General features: G+C 38.7%; 1 long non-coding RNA gene across 2 annotated transcripts; it reads left to right on the top strand.

Moving 5' to 3' along the window:
• The first annotated feature begins 689 nt into the window (after positions 1 to 689).
• LOC105355386 lies at positions 690 to 4,411 on the top strand. Of its 2 annotated transcripts, XR_002874513.1 has the most exons (6): positions 697 to 1,128; positions 1,870 to 2,098; positions 2,227 to 2,386; positions 2,483 to 2,692; positions 2,790 to 2,946; positions 3,979 to 4,411. It is a non-coding gene; the product is annotated as an uncharacterized LOC105355386 (long non-coding RNA). The 2 variants fall into 2 exon arrangements; XR_002874512.1 differs by having other exon boundaries at positions 690 to 1,128; positions 2,227 to 2,692.
• The last annotated feature ends 17,678 nt before the right edge of the window (positions 4,412 to 22,089 follow it).

Raw genomic sequence — 22,089 nt, 5'->3', positions numbered from 1 at the left:
GCCATATTATGTTGCGCTCAAGTATGTCTCAATTTGATATCCTTACTTCCAATTCCTATCTCATTTACGTCTCAGTGAAAGACATCAATGGTTCTGTCTCTCGTTGCTCAATAATTTAGATCTTGTTTTAGCCTATTTTTTTATTGTCTCAGCAAAAAGAAAAATGAGAGTAGTACAAGCCCTAAAATGAGTCTTATGATGACACCATTACAGTTCATCTCGAGAAAATAATATTTTTTATTTTATTTATGTTCAACCTAAAAAAGTTGTTTATTGCTTACATATTTATATAACTTAATTACAATTTCAAGAAAAAAAAGTTAAATCATTAAGACGGTCATGTCCTCAAAAGACATATTTTTGAAACTTCTTAAAAAACATGAAATTTCAAGACAACGTTGCAGTGTCGATTTAAAAAACTTTTTTTTTGACTGCTTAGATAAACATAAATGAACAAGAATGTATGTTGGGTTAATGATGCTAGGTTTAGTTAAACACAAACACACGCATGCACTGGCACACATGCATACACGCATATGTGCATATACACACACTTATATATTGGTGGGTATAAAACATTTAACACATTGATGTCTGAACTAAATAAAGGACATTTGGGATCATATTTGGATCACCTTAAAGTGAACAAAAAATAGATTTTACATTTGAAACAAACAAATAAAATACACAAATAAAAATAATCAAATAAATAAATCAACTTTAGGGTGGTACAGATTTATGGGGTTCAGTTTGAGTTAATTTATCTTTGTCTTTAACAATCCCCCTTCATGCAGCCTTACAAGCTGAAAATATTTTCTGTTTTCTTGATTTTAGTCTGCATCATATTGAACAAACAGAAGCCTGGAGTAACCCGATTTGAATTTTAAACTGTATCACAGCCTCACTTGACACAGATTTCTGATTGGTTGATCACAGTGGGAGGGAAAAGTCTGTGGTTGACGTCACCAACGGGCCGGAATCTGCAAGCGGGAGAAGTGCAGAGAACGAGAGACTTCTGACGAGCGCTTGTCGTATTTTTTCTGCGTTTTAACAATCCGTGGGATGAATCTCCAACATTTTTTTTGCTTGTCTGGAAAAGATTCAAGTAAAATGTTTGAAGTTTGCACGGTAAGTTTGCGATTTCTTTCCTCCAACTCTGAACTCAGTTGAATGCTAAAGATGTTTTAAGCTAGCTCCGCCAGTAATGCAGACGTCTGGGCTACTCGCGGTGGCTTTGGCTGTATAAGTAATTATTACATTTTACAAAGGTTTACTTGTGCTTTTTGTAATAAAAAATAGAGACATTGAAGAGTTATTTGCAGTGCAGAGTTTACAGAATGAGCCTTGATATTTTTCCAAACGCGTGAGTGCTAAGTAACTGTTGGAAGACATTTTGCTCTTCAGTTAAGGGTCTGCAGGGTTCATCCCATTCAGTGTGACGACACTACAAACCATTTCCATTATTGCTAACTTCAAAATGTGCAGTTTCACTGTATGTTCAATTTTTACGCTGTAAAATGCTTTTATCTTGTTTAAAAGATCATCTTGCAGACGTTTGTCCTGTCATGTCATCTTTTGAAACTGGTTATGGACATGTGTTTAAATAAAGTCATCATTAACTGCTCACATGTCTAGAAAGCATAATCTGAAAATTTAAGTATGTACTGTATAGGAAAACATGTTCTCAGCCCTCTGTCAGTGGTGGAGATGTTTAGAGAGCACAGATGTAGCCAAGCCAACAAATGTCAACACTGATATGTTCGAGGATTTTAGTGAATCATAAATCATATTTAAAAACCTTTCCAGATCTTACTTTGTTCTGTATAAAATGTGTGTACATCATGTTTTTTTTCCCCTCTCTGATTCAAGGTGATCTAAATTCTACACGTGAAAATGAGTGAATCAGAACCCATGTTCCTCCACACTGCCATTATGGAAGTCCTACCAGAGCCACAAAAGACATCCTGGAAGAACACTTGCAGTCCATTGGAATAAATGGAGTTGTATGAGGATCTACGATTCATAGAAGAGGCTGACTTGCTGCCAGCTTTGAGACCTCTTCAAGCCCGGAAACGTCTTGCTCTCTGGAAATTGAAATGTGAGTCTCAAACATTACAAATTAGTTTTTGTAATGCACAGAAGTGGATATGAATATGAATGGGTAACACACTGACAGTACAGTGTAAACTTAATACACTTATACTGTTTGTTTGTTTTTTGTTGCAGACCAAACGCCAGAGAACAGCACATCGTCATCTGTTGAGACCTCACCAGCACAATCACCATCACTTTTGTTATTGTCACCGAGGAGTTCGTCATCCACATCTTCCAGAAGCCAAGGACTGTACATACATTGACTGGGAGGACTGCTTTGAAATTCCATGGAGTAAGTTTTCTGAGGAATTTGTGCAGTCTTTGGAGAGTCTTTGGAAAGGGACCTGGCCCAAGACTAGGAAGGAAATGGTTTGCACTCTTGTTGCAGAAATGATGAAAGCAAGACGTTTTTCCAAACTCTAAAAGGCTGCAGATGATGCGGGGAGAGCAGAGTGGCTGCTCAGAAGAGATGAGATGTTAAAGAGATGCGCTTTCTTCTGCTCTGCTACTTTAATGAGGAGGATGCCATGTTCTTGTAGAAGATGCAGACGAGGTCCAACTGCAGCAGGTGCCGTTGACTCCAACTGTTATTTATGTGGTAAGTAAAGTTTCAAATGCTAAATTATTCTAAAGGTTTTGTCTTTGTACACTGTACATGAGTGACATGTTTACTTTATCCATTGTTCTGTCTTTAGGACAGTCTTGCTTTTCCCCAAGGAGGTTCATGCTGAGTTGGAACCGCTCCATTGTACACAACAACATTGCAGCACTGTGCCTGATGTTCAGAAGCTACTTCTGCTTTAACAGTCATTATCCAACTGAGCTGGCTTCAACCCTGGAGTTTCTGCAAAGGTACATATTTATGAGTGCTGTCATGCGATTCATTTTTGGGTGTGGTTAGTTAATCATGACCTGCAGTTAATTATTCTAATTAATCTTTTATTAATCTAACTCTGGGCTGCTCATCCCTGGTCCTTGAGATCTACCAGCCTGCCTGTTTTCCAACTCTCCCTGAATTGCTTGCTGCTGATTACCTGGACCAGGTGTGTTCATTCAGTCAGAATGTGGAGACATCTGGTTGAGCTGATCAACAGCTAGCAGGGCTTGGAGATCTGGAAAACAGGCAGGGTGGTAGATCCCAAGGACCAGGAATGAGCAGCCCTGGCTAACCTAAAATTTAGCTTTGAAAATCCTTATTTTGGGGTAATTTGATTTAAATAGCAAGATTGTGTCACAGTAAAAGAAATAAAATACAATTTAAAGGGTGGCTTTATGAAGTTTTCTAAGTATAACAGACTTTTTTCCAATCTTTACTTTTGTAACACTAAGGGATAATTCTTCAGTCTCAAACAGAACAAAGACCTAAGCCAAAGTGCTCTCATTTAAAAAACTAATGGAAATATTCTGAACAATCCAAAAAATATTGACCACAAAATTCTTAATCATAGCATAATATATATTCGTTGAAATATCTTATTCCACAGTTTGCCGTCTGACACTATCAGCCCTCAGCGTCCCAATTAAGACATGGGTATTATTTTTCCCTTGTTAAGAGCCAACCATGCAAAATGTGACTTGATCATTTCTTAAATGTTTGATCTGGACTGTATCATGAAAAATGAAATGAAACAGATTTGAACCTTATTTGTTAAATAGTTAATGCCCATAGTATGCTGCATTTCAATTCTTTTAACTGAAACAGATGTCCTCTCTAGCGACGTGTGGCTGCTTTTAGGGATGACAGAAACGTAATCTTATGGTAGCATTATGCAGCTGCTTTTATAAAACTACAGTTTGCTTCTAGCTTGAAGTGTTATCTTTGTTTGTTATGTGCGGTCTATTATCAATTTACTCATGCCAGATTTTAATGTTCTTGTCTTACAGCTGATGTCCTAAGATGTGCCACTCTACCTGGTTGGGAACAAATTGAAGAGGCCAAGCTCAAGAAAGCCTTTGTCAGCAAATGTAGGGCAGAGCAGGTTCTAAGGCTACTGCTATGATCTACAGTATGCGGACTGGTTTCTCTTCCATCTTTTTTCTTATTTTTAATCTTAATTTGGTTCTCAAATTGGTTCATGGATTTGATAGTCTGCAAGTTTCAGAGAATGTTTTTATGTTTATGTTTTTATAATGTTTTTTTTTCAGTGTCTTGTTTAAAATCTGGAAGTATTCATGACCAGCGTGTCAACCAGATGGAGTACGCCACGGTTCATGTACTTAATGCATTTAATATTTTAAAAAATGTGTAATACTGCTACCACAATTCAAATGCTGTACTGATGATGGTGCTGCCCAAATAAAGTGTAAAGCATTTACATTTCTAGTATTGTTTTTACTGTTACTGTATATCAGTGGTCTCCCATCCTGGTCCTTGAAGGTCACTGTTCTGGATGTTTTAGCTGTTTTCCTGCTCCAACAGATCTGCTGCAGTGGTTGAATTGCCTCCTCAAGTTCTGCAGGAGGTGGTTAATCACCTGTTGATTCACATCTGGGGAGCAAAGAAACATATAAACCCTACTGGATGGTGGCCCTTGAGGACCAGGATTGGTGACCACTGCTATAAAAATAAATGATCTTTTCTTTCTCAAATACATCTCAAATATCATTCTCATTAACGGCTTTGGTTAGACATTCAAGAGAAATGATTAAGACATGAAAGAGACATCAGACAGACAACGATGAGATCTCTTTTAGGACTCATTCTTCTCAGATTTGTCTCATGAGCGTCTTAGGTTCGTCTCTCCCACTTCTCATTTATTGCTCTAACAGTTGTCTCAACTCAACCTCATTTGTCTCAGTGATGTCTTTTCTCATTATAGCTTAACTCTTGCTCCTAAGGGACCCTTAGGAGCAAGAGTTAAGAAGCAAATGATCACAGAATGATACGAATATGAGACGCTCAAACTGATCTCAAGAGACGAGATCAAGCAACATATGAGCAACAGATTTTTCCTATGGGATTGTAAGCTGAGACCGACATGACATGCAAAACAAAAACTCAAAATACGAATTTGTTTGCACAAAATACTAAATTGTGTCCTCAAAATACTAATTTGTTAACACAAATGCTAATTAATGTGCAAAAACTTCTTATTTTGTTTGCACAAAATGCTAATTTGTGTGCACAAAATGCTAATGTGTGTGCACAAAATGCTCATTTTATTCCCAGAAAATAGTAATCTGTGAGCACAAAATGCAACTATTTTGCCATAAAATACAAATTTGTACGTAGAAAAAGCTCAATTGTGGCCACAAAATGCTAATTTGTAGCCATTTAATCGATAACTTGAGAGCCCAATTTATTTATTTATTTATTTTAATGTCATGTTCAGGGTTCCATCGAGACCATAATGTTAGTAACCCAATAATTTAATATATGATTGTTTTGTAATAGTTTAGCCCAAAATTGTGTTGTTGAGTTGCAGCAGGACTGTTGACACAGAGCAAGCCCACCACCAATTCCCAATCACACATCTGTTTACACCCTCTCCCGCTAGCTTACAGCCCCTCACACCCCTAAGTTTACATCACTGATGCAAAAAAAAGTGTGAGCAATATTAGCTCTATCCAGTTTTTAGCCATTTACCAGCTAAGACAAGGCAAACAAAGACGTTCATGGATCTATTGGTCCACAAATGGATGCATCAGAATGGAGCGGAGCAGGGAGCTTGTGGCCCATCTTCGGATTCTCCTGTTCTCCTTTCTTTTTTAATGATTTCAATAAAGACATACTCATAACTTTCTTTCCTACATGATGTAAAAAATGCTAAAAGAACATGTATATAACACCAAAAATACGCTTCATTGGAGTAGGTCTTCAATGATGCGGATAAAGCCAAAAAAACAAACAGGTTAAAAATATAAATCATCTGTCTGGCATCATATTTCTGGTTTAGACTGCCTGCCATAACATGATGGAGCCAATTGAAAGGAACTAGCTGGCAGGAAACTGGAGAACCTGATAAATCTATGCAGGAATGGCGAAACAGATTTTACAGAAATTCGCAAGTTTCAAACTGGGACAGTTTTTAAGGAGAATATTGCTAGCTTGAGAAGCATAAATATTGTAGTGTTAAATTATGTTTGAATTATATAAAATAATGAAGGCAAGTGATTAAACTAAAACTTCACACAATGCTCTGAAGTATTTTTTAAAATCCGTAGCCACCTTTGCAGCTGACTGATGAAAAAGAAGTTTTTTGTACATTTTGCATCAAAGTTGACCTTTCTTTATACTCCAGCTTTAATTTGTGTTGCATATCTTGGTGGAGAGAAGAATAAATCACACTTACAGTGTACCATGGTGGATGCTGATAGGCTTTTTCTTCAAATGTGTATTTTTATAAAACTATGACTGATGTTGTCTCCATATTTCAGTGTTAGGTTTTTCATCTATGTTCTTGTTTATTTGCTTATCAAACTGAGCTCAATAAACAACAATAAGTAGACTCTTTAATACATATGAAAAATTCAGCAGTGTACCAGACAGGATTCTCTTTAGAGAGGTCACATGTAATATTTATTGTGACGCTTTTGATGCATATTTTCCAGTGTAGTCTGGGTTGCTCTGAAGAGTGTTGCCCTGATTTAACCCTCTAGTTGAACACTTCTCTTATCTCAAGCACACTAAAAAAAAAAAACAACTCTAAAGGACCACTGGATGATGAAAAATAGACATTTCTGAGAAGAATTCGGCATTTCAATGGATGAAGAGGAAAAAACTTTGGTTAAAAAAATGCATTCTTTTTTTAGACCTTTCTATTTCAGACAAGCATGGTCTGAAGCATGGGGAGATGGGTTTCTGACATTTGTTTGCTGTCCTTCAACAAGTCCCACCCGGTGCTTCATTTTAAAGCGACTACACATCCTGTCGATAATCCACACCATCAACTTCCCTTGCTGACAAGTCAGTTAGAGATTGATGTCCTCCTGCTCCAAGTCTCTGCTGATTTGGGTCCATTTCAAATAGTGATACCTGCTCTATCCGTTCAACTTGTCCTGTCACAGCCAAGTGCAGGACAATGCCAAACAGCATTTCAATGCTCAGAATTCTTGAGTGAATTTGTATAATCTCAGAAATCTTGGCAACAGGGCACAACAAACACAAGCACACACACAAACACATGCAAATTCTCACCAATGTAATCTCTGGAAACAAGAAAAATTGTAGTTTTTCAGTTTAGTTTTCTCTCTAGTCACATTTGTTTTATTGTTAAAATACATTTAACTTATAAATTTAAAAGTGCATGTACCAGCAGTGAGAAAGGAAATACAGATGTGACAAAATGGACCAGATTTAAGAGGAGAGACCCGGCTGAAGGCACAATGGCACCTTCCATTATCAGCCGGAATTAGAAATTATACAGTTTACCCCATCCCTAACTCAAAAGTGGTCAGAATTATTTAAAAAAAAACACTTTTATCCAAGCTTAAAATGGGAAAAACTGTAACTAACTGCGTTTCCATTGCACAAATTGGATTTGCGATGAGAAATTCACCTAATGGAAACACAGCAAATTAGAAAAAACTTGCATTTATCAAAAAAAAGTTTTTCAGCTTGAAGGAGGTGGTTTTTGAGGCATAACAAAGTTAACATACTTTTCAAAACTGCAAGGAAAACACTGTTTTCGCATGAAATGAGTCAGATGGCGATGGCAATGAGCTTCCTGGTATCTGGCTGCCTTGGTCACTGCACAGCTGGTGCCAAAAGAGGTCCCACAGTATCAAAAATTGAGTGTGTGATGCACAATTGTTGGTTCAACAGCCCCTCCATAAAATAACCAACCATGATTTACCCAAATCGCTTCACCCAAAGCCCACTCCATGGCCAAAAAAGAAGAAACCTCATTATATTGTTCTGATTTTGGCGATGTTTAGGATGTATACCGTGGGAAAGTAAGTATTTTTAAACCTTTTTTAATTTAATCTATGTTATGTTAATTTTATGTGATTTTATTTCATGTTAATAATGTACTTTTGATGCCATGGTCAGCAGGGGACAGAGGATGAAAATGAGCTACGAATATAACCTGAGTATTTACAGTGTTACTCTTTTTTAGAATACTTAACATTGTGTTTTTGTATGCATTGTCCCTTTCTTAAATAAATACAAATACAATTGCCAAAAAATAAAAGCTCCCTGCTCTGCTCCATTCTCGTAGATAGCTAGATCCATGTACGTCTTCATTTTCTTCGTCTGAGCTGGCTTCTGGCTTCATAAGAATGGAAACCACCAATTCCAACAAGTTAATGGTGGCACACTTCATGTGAAAAATGCATTTCTGAGAATCTTATTTTTCATTTTGACTAAAGTAGAAAGTTAAACACATGGCAAAGTGTCTTTTTTTATGATTCACATCTTTATAAGAGCCTGCCTGAAGACCTGAGGGCAGCAGGTAATGTTGATGTTGTTTGAAAGCAATCTCAAAAACCACGTTTTCATTCGTTTAGAGTTTTGTGTCTGTGTCCTTGAATTTCAACAGGTTTTATTGGAATATTTTTTTTTTCATTTCATTTTTAAGCTTTTAAGACTCATTTCAATAACAAGATGTTTGCACTCATTTGCAGACATGTCTGGTTAGGTACATTCATTGCATCTGTCTCAACTTTTGCTTACAAACTTTTTATTTAAAGTAAAATAAAAATCCAATTTAGTCTTCAGTTCTCTTGTAATGTTTCTTCTTTCTTTAAAAAGGAAACTTCTGAAATTCTTTAGTGTATTTACTGAAAGTTTTTTTTTGTTTCAGAATAGAATTACCCTTTAGATATTGAGACTGAATAATCATTCTTCTAGGAGAGGATTCTGGGAAACGTATCATGCAGTGATCAATGCTTAAAAAAAAAAAAGATCTGTGCTTCCGCAATCTAGAATAACAGACATGCCATCTAGCATAAAGGAGGCCTTTGGTGATACTGTCCACAAACACTCTGCAGTCTGCAATAGTAAAAACAGAGTAAACAAGATTCTGCAATAAAATAACAATTTCATTTAAATAATGTGAAAGACTGTTGGAGAAAATAATAGGTAGCTTTGGTTTAGTCAAGTAAAAATGTGAAGATCTGTTCTGCAGGGATATATTTCAACATGCCGCACCAAATGACTTCACATGAATATTTTAATAAAAGAATTGATGAAATATTGAGTGCTTCTGCTATTACAGTATGTCCCCATGATGAGCTGGAGCTGTCAGACTTCAAGAGGAGCAGGTGAAGTGTGGATGAATGACTCGCAGAAACACATCTTTGAGTCAAGAACTGTCATTCCTTGCTGTTTACTTAAACCACCCATATTTGTCTTCAGATGAAATCAGACCAAAAGTCACCTCGAATATTTATGGCTTTGGCTCAAATATCAGGAGATTATCGGGCTTCTGCAGAGGTTGATGGAGAGCTGATTCAGATTATATTGGAGACCGATGCTGACTTTTTAGAAATAATGAAAATTTTTGGACTGCGCTGCAGACGGTTACTGTTGCATCAGCAGTCACTAACGGAGCTTATAAGCTCATGCACTCAGCTCCAAGTGACAGCCAGATGAAGCCCATCTCTCTGCTGCTGCTGCTGTTATAAATCTGCCACTGTGCTCTGTCTGTCCTCAGACAATAGCTGGCTCAGGGAGTATTTATATATATAAAAAAATAAAAAGTAACTCCGAGTGCGGAGGGTGAAATGAGGATCCAAATAAAGAAACTTTTCCAAACACAGAAACCAGACAGCTCCGAGATGGCACACAAAACTGATGCAGCACTTGTCAATTTAACAGACACACTCTTTTTATCGTAGAAAGTCTAACCAGGATTATTGAAATCCAGCTTTTGTATATTCTTGTGTATTTTGCAACAGACACATGACAATTATCACAAAGTGTCTGTTCTTGTATCGAACCACACTGATAATGACAGTCAAGGTGGGGGAAAAAAAACGCTGTCGAGTCTTCTGTGCTCTTTGTAATAATGGTGTCAAACTATTCTTGCTAAAACCTCTGTGGAGACTTTGTCCTTCAATCAAATTGAATCTAAGTTAGTATCTTTGAAGTTAAGCAGTTGTTGAAGGTGATCAGGAGTGAAAATGTCAGCGTACTTTTTTAGTATAAAGAATGTACATATTCAATCAGATATCGGCAGAAATTGAGGTTTTGATGGAATGTCTCAAATTTCTTTCTGTGCTCTGACTATTGCAGAACTTTATAGCAGAGGTCTTTGAGGTTTCTGGTCAAACAGTGGAAAAGATGCACATTTAAGGACCAAATATAGTTGCAGCAGATGATTCTTAGGTTTGAGGAAGCAAGAAAAGCAAGAGGATTTTATTGTTTCCAGACGTAGATTTTATATCAAACGAATATCACACTTGTGCCAAATGCAGAAATGCTCTTTTCTTGTTCCAAGTCTTTACATGGTTCTGGAAATAAGAGCATATATGTTTTTATTTATTTTTTTCGCTAGAAGGACTATGCTGCCAAACTTAAACAAAGCGGCACAGATGACAATAGGGAGCGTCTTCCTCTTTCTGAAGAGCAGGGAACAGTCAGGTGACCTTTGGATGATGCAATACTGGTATTGTCCAAAGGTCATTGTCCCCAAGAGCAGTAACAATAGTTAAAAAATGATTGCACATGTAAAAATATCTGTTTTTAAATATTAAATTATATTTTTACATAAAAAGTTCCCATTAACCACAATTGCTGATCAGCTCACCTAACAGTTGTTCCTTTGAAGGATCTCTTTGAAGTAAAGTGTGGAGATCCGGCTGTGATCACAGCTCAAAAGATGGATTCCTGTTAGTCAATATTTGAACGAAAAATTCCAATCCATTCTGCGGCTCAAACATGTCACCATGTCGCCCGAGCAAAAACTTTGTCTGACCTACAGTACTGTGCTCACCTTGCACAGGTGTGCTGCACCTGCCAGGTGTGTTGAACCAGCTCCTCTGTGCTTGAGAGCTTTTTAAGTTGTACGTCAGAGGAAGAAAGAGGACAACAGGTGCATGTGAAGCAATTTGGGACAATTCCTCACTTAGTACTGAGAGCTTTTTAAGTACTGGTGGAAGTACTTGGTTTAGTCATTTTGCCATTGGTAATTCACTAGTTTGGGATAGGCACTGACTCCCAACATTGACATCGGTTGGATCAGTTGTCTTTCTGCTTTTGGTTATTTTAGCCAAAGTTCCAGCTCTTTTTAGATGCTTTTTCCATACTATTTTTTTTATTTTGTGGACCCACGAAGACACAGGTCAAAACTGGATCACAACATTAAGCTGAGTTCTTGAATCAATGAACTGTTGTTCTGTTCTGGCATTTGATGGTCCCTCTGTTTCCTTGGAAATGTTTGGGTCCTTTTAAGCCTTCAGGGGCTGCAACAGACATTTACAGATGAACAGATTCTTTAAAAATCTCAAAAAACAGAACTTGAATGGTTCTGTTATAGAGCCTAAATTACGTGGTGAACAGAAAACTGTGTGCTCTATTTATCAAATGCAATACATGGTATTAGTAGTAACCTGCTTCTTTTATTTATGGTGAGTAATGGCAACCAAAATGATACATTGACCAAGTATTTGAGCCTGAATGAGCATGCAAAATACTACACTTAAAATCTTCTTTCTCTTTTGGCTTTTTCCCATCAGGGGTTGCCATGGCGAACGAGTCGCATGGTAAACTTGGCAATGTTTTACGCCGGATGCCCTTCCTGACGCAACCCTCTCAAAGCAACCGGGCTTGGGACCGGCACAGAGGTAGAGAAGGGAACAGGGAGCAGCCCGGATTCGAACGCTGTTTTCACGGACGGAAGGCGCCGCAAACCAGCAAGAGCTAAACCGGCTCCCAAAATACTACACTTACAATAACATATATATATATATATATATATATATATATATATATATATATATATATATATATATATATATATATTGTAAGTGTAGTATTTTATATATATATATATATATATGCAAACATTTGCTGATTTGTGGTGATCTAAAAAAAGAAAAATAAGTTAAGACTGTTTTTACTATTTCCCAAAAAGAGGGGGAGGAAGGTTTGTCAAAGTTCTCCCTGACCAACGTGATCATTTTTGTTTTGCTCTTTTAGATCTGTTTTATGTTTTTTCTTTGCCAACCAAAGAAAACAGCAGGCACTTGTGTTTAACTCTCATGAAGGTTGTTCGTCACAAATTGTGAACAACATGCTCAGTCTATAGTAACATAATACCATCAAATGCTCTTTTTTCAGTAGTTTGTAATCCAGTTTCCTTAAAAGAGGTTTATTTGTTTGCAGAACCCAGATTTGTTTTTGAAACAGGAGTTCCGCCATCTTTTGTTCAAAATATGCATATAGAAAAATGGAGAGTTGAAATCTTTTATGACGTTTGCAAATGTGATGTGCTGCCATTCCCGAAAAAAAAAAAAAAAAAATCCATACAATATGACAACAGGAACATCAGATCTGAGGTCACATCAAAAACAAACGTGGAAAAGAACCTACAAAGGCCTAGATGTCAGTTATGGATGACCTTTGTGTTCTATGGTAAAGAAAACTCCATCATAGCATCCAGCAAGCTGCTGAATTCTCTCCGGGAGGTAAAAATATAATAATCCAAGTCTACTATAGAGACGACTTCACAGAAGGAAACTACAAAGCCTTCACCACAGGGTGCCAGCCGTTCATAAGCCTCAAAGATAGAAAGGCGAGGAGATTAGACTTTGAGAAAAACATTAAACAGCATTTTTAGACAAGGGAAACTTACATCAACCTGAACCAGAAAAACTGTTCGAGAGAGTTTGTGATCTGATCAATGCAGTATCATCCGTAAAACATGTCTGTATGACCACATATTTGACGTTTCGAAAGGAAAAATAAGTGGGGAATGGTGAAGTTCAGGCAGTCTCCTTATCTGAACTCCACTGACCTGAATTTTCACTTGCAGAAGAGAAACCCAGAAAAGCCATAATGAAACGGCAATTGCAGGAAGCTGCAGTAAATGTCTGATAAAGAACCAAAGAGGAGGAAGTGCACTCTGTGATGATGACCACAATTCTAGATGAAAAACACAAAATATTATAAAACCGACTCAGATTTTTCCAGCAATAGATTTTTCCAGCAATAGAACAAAGGTACAAAAAATACTTATGAGGCATGTAAAAAAATCAATTGTATGTTGGCATTGACTCAAATAAAGATGATTTCAATTTAAAAGACATGTCGGTACATCAAGTTCTTTTTTGAAAATAAGTGCAGCTGTGATTTACCACTAATAACTTCAAAATCATAACACTAAATGTTACTGGAATAAAAATATTTATTTAAATTAGATTATGTTATGTGTAAATGTTGTTACATATTGTAACGTATATATTTGCATGTATATGCAGTACAAACCAAACTATTGGTCTGTACTGTATATGTCAGTGAGTGCAATAGTTTTTCCAATTTTATTTATTTATTTTTTAAAGAAGCAATATTGCATTAATGAATTAAAATATTAACTCTGATGATAAATGTTAACCCTATAGGCTTTACCCAGGGGTGGAGCTATGGAGGAGGGGAGCAGCCCCCCAGAAAAGAAATTTGCCCACAAATCTTTCCCCAAATATTTGAGTTAGTGTTAGTTTCACCATCAATACAAGCTTATTTAGGAATCCTAAAAATATCAAAATAGTTATTTTAGATTAGAATTTTGAGCCCCTGAAATTATTTGTTAAGCCCTGTATTATGTGTGCCGGCCAATCTGGGCTGTCAGCACCTCGGCCAAAATCAGTGTAGTTTCTCTACAATGGCAAGGGGAAATCCTTATTTATGGAAAACTCGGTGAATAAAATTCCATCGTTAATAAAACTGTATGAAATATGTATCTTTGATCCTTTCATTTGTAATTGCCATCCTCCCAAAGTCTTCTGCCCCATCCCATATAAAATGTTCTCGCTTTAATCATTCGTATTTGATGCACACATTACTGAAACCACTATCTCATTAGCATGATCAACACTTTCCTTTAAAACCCATTGTTTTCCTATTTACATGCTTTCTGCCCTGTAGTTCATCATCATGCCACTAGAGGCAGTAGAAGGACTTTTCCTGCTTTCATGAAATCTCCAAAACCCTTTGGGCGAGAAAAGTTTTGTCAATTTTCAAAACGTTAAAGTGAGAATAAGTTATTTAGGGTTATTCTGTTTTTAAATGACTACTTGCTCTATTGAAAGAATGCCAAATTTTTTGATAATTAATCCTTTTATATGCAGTTACACCATGTAAAAATGTATGGATCATATTTGAGACAGTGGGTAAATAGGCTACTTTTTTCCTGAACACTCATGTCCATATTTTTTCATCTTAAACTAACATTGTTGTGAACAAAAACGTACCAAACCAGCCAACGTATCATAATTGATACTATCTATATCGTATTAAAACAAAAGATATTGCCATTTTTTGTGGAGTTTAACAAAGGGTTTAAATAAAAACATAATTCCTAAAAAATTGCATTTTCTGTCAATTCTTTGATGTACTGGGCTTTACAGGGTTAAATACTAAAACATTTATTTTAATCTATAGAAATACTATCTTTGCTCCAAACTAATTCCTCAAAATTTTAGCAACTGTCATCTTACAAAAATAAATTTCATTTCACAACAGTGCTTCTCTGAGGCATCTGTGACCTTCAGTGGAAGTCTGAATGTTGAATGGAACCCTGCCAAAATAAAACTACAAGGACCAGAGAGTCTTTTATACCCTGCCATCTCTTCTTTATCTATTTTGGCAAAAAAGTGAACATTTATATTACGATTTCAAAAAGTGAGGGTCTCGTGAAAGAGACATCATTCAGCCGTTTTGGCATGTGCTTATTCTCTTTTCTAACTGATAACATGGATCTATGACTAACCTATTGACCTTTTGGCTTTTTATGAGTCTGAATGCCACTTTAGCACCACAGGGATGGCTGTAGGCTGCTGTTAAGAGGCAGCCCAGGTTAAAAGATGACTGGATCGCGGTGTCAGGACACAGAGACTCTAAAATGTCCTGCTGTTCAAGCTCTGATTGCTAAATGTGCACTCTATCATTTCCCTGAAGCCACTTCTAAAAAATAAAAACACTTTGAAAAATAATTCAAGAAAAGATTTGTGCTCTTTGTGTTGTCTGTGTGAAAGGATTTCTGTTGTCTTCCTCTTCCCGGTTGCTTTTCATGTTACCTTTAATACAAGTATGTGGTATGTTATCTTTACTCTTTTCTACATATCCTGATGAAATAATTTGACATACTCACATGTAAATGTATTTATTGTCATGGCTAACAGAACTAAACAGACCCAGACGCTGGAACCCAGAGGAAGACGCAGGTAAATACTGTAATGGTTTGGAAAGGTTTAATATTCAGGACTTGATTAGAGGGTTTTCTTTAGTGAAGCGGCTGACACCGGGGAGGACCCACGACGAAGATGGAGGGTTTACGTCCGCTCGTGACGTCACTGGTGGTTGTGACCGCCGCTCATGATGGGCTGAAGGCTCGGCAGAGGCTCGTGGTGGATTGAAGGAATGGCAGAGGCTCGAGGCTTGACAGGAGGCAATGACAAGGCTGTGTTCCGGAAAGGCTGCTGACGCAGGCGACCACTCGTGGCAATGAATTCCATCAGGGGCAACGGACTGGCGAAGAATACTGGTCCAGGAGCTCCTTAAATAGGCAGGTGGAGAAGATGAGTAGAGTGGTCGCAGCTGGGCTGAATCAGGGAACCAAGCAGAGAGGGGAGGGGGAGGAGTCTGACAGAGGCACCATGACAGTACCCCCCCCTCAACGACCGCCTCCAGGCGGTCAAGGGCGGCGATCTGGGTGGGCGCGGTAGAAATCCTCAATGAGCGAGGGGTCCAAAATGAACGAGCGGGGAATCCAGGAGCGCTCCTCCGGACCGTAGCCCACCCAGTCAACCAGGAACTGGAATCCACGACCCCTACGACGGACATCCAGAACGCGGCTGACGTCATAGGCCGGAGCGCCGTCGATGACCCGGGCGGGTGGCGGGGAAGCGGACGGCGGGCACAGAGGACTGTCCTGAACTGGCTTGACCTGTGAGACATGGAAAGATGGATGTACCTTGAGAGCCTTGGGCAGACGGAGACGAACGCAGGAGGGGTTGATGACTTTCTCAATGACGTAAGGTCCAATGAATCGAGGAGCCAGTTTCTTGGAGGATGCTTGGATGGGGATGTTACGAGTAGAGAGCCAGACCCTTTGACCAGGTTGATAATCGGGTCCCACCACCCTGCGGCGATTGGCGAGGCGACAGTTGCTCTCCTTGGTGCGGAGGAGAGCAGCCTTAGTCTGATTCCACACGCGTTGACAACGCTGGAGATGATGTTGGACTGAAGGCACTGCCAAATCCAGTTCCTGCGACGGAAACAGAGGTGGTGAGTACCCGAGGGCGGCTTCAAAAGGAGAGATTCCGGTAGCTGAGGAGGGATGAGTATTATGAGCATACTCGATCCAGACTAGGAAGAGGGACCAGTCCTGTTGGTTCTGTGCCGCCAGACAGCGAAGAGCTGCCTCCAGTTCCTGGTTCGCTCTCTCTGCTTGGCCGTTGGACTGTGGATGATAACCGGAGGTGAGGCTGACCGCCGCTCATGATGGTCTGAAGGCTCGGCAGAGGCTCGTGGTGGATTGAAGGAATGGCAGAGGCTCGAGGCTTGACAGGAGGCAATGACAAGGCTGTGTTCCGGAAAGGCTGCTGATGCAGGCGACCACTCGTGGCAATGAATTCCATCAGGGGCAACGGACTGGCGAAGAATACTGGTCCAGGAGCTCCTTAAATAGGCAGGTGGAGAAGATGAGTAGAGTGGTCGCAGCTGGGCTGAATCAGGGAACCAAGCAGAGAGGGGAGGGGGAGGAGTCTGACAGAGGCACCATGACATTTATAGCTTTACGTTTTGCCTGTTTCCCACTCACATGGGTCACCTCAGTAAAGTAAGCGGCATGCAGATTTGGTTGTGTTTTTTTTTGCTAAGTGTTTTTTATGGCAATTCAAGCTGCGTTCACACCAGATTTGATTCACATAGCATATGTAAGTGCATAGACACAATCATAGTTCCCGTGGCGTGTTTTGAGCATCAGCTGTGATGTTGGGGTCTGGCGGCATTACGTTTGGGCAGCCAACAACACAGTGTGGCGAAAATTCTAAAGCTGGTGAATCTAAACTTTGACAAAGAATTTGATCCACGTCAACCAATCAGGGACTCATCTATAGACCGTAACGCCTTGATAATGGATTCAGAGGGCGGAGTCCAAAACCAACATGGAGAAGAATATGATCGTTCTCATCCTAAATTTTATGATAGTCTTCATATTTGCATCAAAACATTTATAACAACTTCCTCTAACTTCATGCCTCTATTTATTTTTTTCCTTTTCTCGGACTAATGTAAAACAGCAGGTCGTCAAACTGGGTCACAGACAGACAAAAATACTGTCACTCAGACGCACCTCCTGCAGTAGATAGTAAACCTCACCGAATTGAAAGAGTCTCCAAATGATCAAAAAATCCCAGACATGGCGACATGTTCAAAATAAATAAATCTGATCTCTCAACATCATTCATGTCTGCCATGCATCGGCTGTATGTTAGACTGTATGTTAGATATTCTATGTAGTAATAAGGCTAAAGGTTTTGGACTGTAACTCCAACATTTGAGAGGGACCTTGCTGCAGACAAGACGGCCCCTGACATCATTGGCCAGAAGTGGAAATCATACAACTTACTGTAACCCCAACCCTAACAGTAACCCTAACCCAGAGACATCAGAATTGTAGAAAAACTTTTACTAAAGCTTAAAACGTTAAGAACCCTAGCTGTTTGGGTTGGCAGTTAAAAAAGTCTTTTTTGAGCAATATGGGGGTACTTCCAGTTCGGGTCTGGAGCCCGGTCTTTTTGGGCAAATTTAAGACAACATTATAGGACCAGTCCCAAAAACAGGTGGCGTGAGCAAATTTGCTGTACGAATCAGGATTGGTGTGATCGTAGTATTAAACAATGACGATGCCTAGACTTAGACCTGCAACCTTCTGTTTGAGCCCAATGCGGTGACCACTGCCCCAAAGCTTAAAAAATTCCCACCCCCCTGCTAAAACTTTGATTTAACCCGAGCAGTTAGCTTTAAAAGGCACACTTTCAAAATAAATGGTTTCCAAAATAAGACAACCTCATCATAAATGATTGTTTCTTGTTGTGACCTTTCATAAATAAGAGCGCCATGAGAAAAAAAAAAATTCAGTTTATTTTATTTCAGTTTAAAAGGTCTGTCACCTTAAACTGTAATTTAGGTTTGCAGGGTCATTTAAACCCTATTGGCCTAGGATGAACAGCAATGCATCACACACCAAGAGTAAACCTGCTGATCTGAGGCACCTGGTGCAACATCCAATTTTAAATGCAATCATCCCAGTAAATTGGGAGATTTGAACAACTGTATAGGGGCCACAGCTAATTAGCACTAAATCTAGATCCGATCCATTAACTCGGACTAATCAGTAAATTACCTGTCCAAGGTGAATTGCACAACTACCACTCTTAACTCTGTCAGATTATAAGATTGAACTACTACTTATAATGATAAAGGAAGATTTGAAATCTTACTATTTGGGCCTCGCAGTCTGACACTCGTTCAGTTATAGAAAATCCATACATAATTATGCTAAAATATTGCAGGCTGTAATTACTTGAGGCCAGATTAGTAAAGTATTTCATGCAACTCTCCTTCACACCCCAATTCATGGATATTTACCGTACATGCAAGAAGAGATGGAGGGGAGGGGGGCGCATTTACACAAACCAATCATAAGGCAAACACCAACACAGATGTAATTTGAGTGCAATTTCTTTTTTAGCTGCATAAATTTAACATATAAATTGACCCTGAATGTTTTTTGTTCTGTATGGAAAATGAATTATTCTTGCCTACAGAATCTTATCAAGACACATTATTCCAGATGCAGTCTTTATCTCCACTGGGATTATAAAGATGTGTTTTTTTTTTCTCAGAGCTTCAATCAACAGCAAACAACAGCGCAGACATGGGCGATAACCCACCGTCAGCTTTGTATTGTATTCACCGTCTGCACTGATAGTGTTATTTTAAATGATGCAATCATTTGATTGAGCAGATTAAGTCTTTTAAACAGCAAGTCCCCCCAATAGAATGAGCTGTCTCTCAGCTTTGCTCCACTATAAAATAACAATATAGCGGCAGTCTGTAACTGGAAGCTGTTGAACCTTCCCAGACAGAGAGACAGTACTGAGCTTCATCCTCCCCTGTGATTTCCCACAGTGAGGGAGGCAGGAGAAAGGAAGGGGGTGGACAAGCCGTGGAACTGGCAATAAATATCTGGGCTGAGAAAAACTCTTAGGGAGGTTTTTTTTTTTTTTTTATCCCTTTTTCTGCTGTTGTGTTGAAATAAAAAAAAAGAAGACCAAAGAAGGGTGGTGATACATCAGCTTCAGAAAGTGGGTCAAAAACACTGTGCTGTTTCCAGGTAAACTTCCAAGTTCAAATGAAGCCGCTAACGAGACTTTACACGTTTTAAAAATACATGATTAACACCACCATTAGGAATACACAGATGTTGCACCTTAAAAAGTAAAAGTGACAAAGGGGCAGGAGTAGAAATACTTTCACTTAATGGTAATAAATGAGAACAACAACAAAATATGCAGACGTAGGAGTCCTAAGGCCAGCTCAAAATGGCTGCTATTAAACGGTTAAATGGTTTGACTAATGAGAATTCAGCTAAGCAAAAACTTCAGTGTTATTAATATGTTTTTTTGCGCACAAATGCTAATTTCCTCTAAAAAGCTGTAGTGCATTGAGATGGGAATAAAAAAAAACTAGTTACATTATTTTAATTTATAAAAAAGTTTTATGTCCCCACTGTTAGTGCAATTTATTCTGATTAGAAAGCACAAAATTGGGCTATTAAGGTTTTCTTCTATGAAACGTGTTATTTCCATAAAAAAAACTACTTTCAGAAATTCCACATATATTACCACAGAATTTCTGTACACAGCATGGACTAAAAGATAAAACATACAGACTGAAGAATGTAAATAAAACTGACCTATGAATGCAGCTGGAACATTTTACATTAATCTTCCACCTCCACACAACCTACCAGCATATAATGATCACACACAGTTTCACAACTCAAATAAAAGCAGCTTCATTTAGTTCATCTGCTGAAAGCTCTTACCTGTTTTAGTCTGGTTTTGCTTGAACTCTTTGATTTTTCTGTGTAAGCCTTGGTCTATTTGTGTATTTGATTTTGACAAGCTGCTCATCTATACATGCTTAGTGTTTTGCTTTTTGCCGCTGCTGCATATTGTCTCTGGTTTTTATACATTGACTTTCTGTCCTCTCCTTCACCTATACAGATTCCAAGCGCTTGCTTGTCAAAACGGCTGTAAATAAGTAGACCCAATGTGGTTATGGTTTGTTTTCTAGTGTTGTTTGCTCTCTTGTCTTCCTGGATACTGTATATCACCACTAAACCATAGATAGCCTTTCTAATCATTGTAGAAGCTGTACTGAGCATTTTGTGCCCATCAGTCAAAAAACAACATAATTACATGACAAAAACAATAACAGCCATTTAAGTGGAAAAAGGTTCTGAAAACGGGTTGTGACGTTTTAGTCTTTTTAAAGAATTGTGTTTTTGTTGTTTTTAACATGTACTTGAAGCATTTTTCTGATGATGGAGGACATACATAAAGACAAAAATTGCATTTCTGAGAATTTCTTTACTCAAGGGTTGACCACTAAAAACTCCACAGTTAAAAATAACCCAAGGTGGGTTGTTTTAAACTTAACTAAGAGGGTAAATAGGAACTAACTTTTTATGGATTATTTCAGGAAAAAGAAATAAAAAAATAACTTAGGAAAAAACAATACAGCAAGAATTGGGTTGAGGAAATAACCCAAGTATTTTTAGAATATGTATCAGGACCAGACAATAAAATCCTTTTTAAAAAAGAGCGTATTTGTGACATTAAAAATACGCTAGGAGGGCCACAAGCTCCCTGCTCTGCTCCATTCTAAGGCATCCACTTGTAGATGACTAGATCTATAGATCTATGTAGGTCTTTGTTCTCCTCGTCTGAGCTCAAATCTGGCTCAAAACTGGATAATTCCAACATTGCTCACCATTTTTGTCGCATCTATATAGCTTGGGGGGTTGAAGGGATGTCAGCTTAGCAGGAGAGCTTAATGGATGATGGGAATTGGGGGTGGGCTTGATCCACACCAATAACTCAGAGGCAAATTTCTAAACCATGTCCTTGAATACAGCAGGTGTCTTTGATTTTGAAGCTGGGGTAACTATGGTGCACTGGGGTTCTGTCCTCTTTCCTGTTTTTACTTCTACCCTTCCTCTCCTCTATTCTTGATCATAATTTATCATTTAGTTGTCCATGCCTCTGTTTGGTGCAGTGCGATTCATGTATTGTCCCTCTCTTCCTCTCCCCTCCTGGGGAGTGGGAGTGCTTCCAGACTTCAGTTGGCTCATCCGTGCTCCAGTTCCTGACCGTTTACCTCGCCTTTGCTCCTGCTCCTACACATGGCTGTGGATCCTGCCTCTGGCTCATCTCTGGCTCGTCTCTGCTCTGTACCCGACTGAGTACCTCGTCTCTGCTCCTGCTCCTACACCTGGCTGTGGTTCCTGTCTCCGGCTCGACTCGCGCCTTTGACTGTCCCCACAACCACGGCTGGATGAAGCTCGTCTGCTGGACTTTTATATATGTAGTTGTAGATTTAGATAAGTTAATTCTTCTCTAAGAGTTCTGGTAAATCGCCTGTCCGTCCTGGGGGAGGATCCCTCCTTCATGTGGGCACCCCTGAGGTTTCTTCGTTTTTTCCGGAATCCGTTTTTTTTGGGAGTTTTTCCTTACCGCGAAGGGGGGTCTAAGGGCAGGGATGCCAGTATAGCTTAGTCAGTTTGTTAGTTCATTTTAGTATTTTTCTATTGAACTCTT

Source organism: Oryzias latipes, chromosome 13, assembly GCF_002234675.1.
Source record: "Oryzias latipes chromosome 13, ASM223467v1".
Classification (NCBI taxonomy): Eukaryota; Metazoa; Chordata; class Actinopteri; order Beloniformes; family Adrianichthyidae; genus Oryzias; species Oryzias latipes.
The sequence above is the reverse complement of the archived record's forward strand: the minus strand, read 5'-3'. Positions and strand labels throughout refer to the sequence as shown.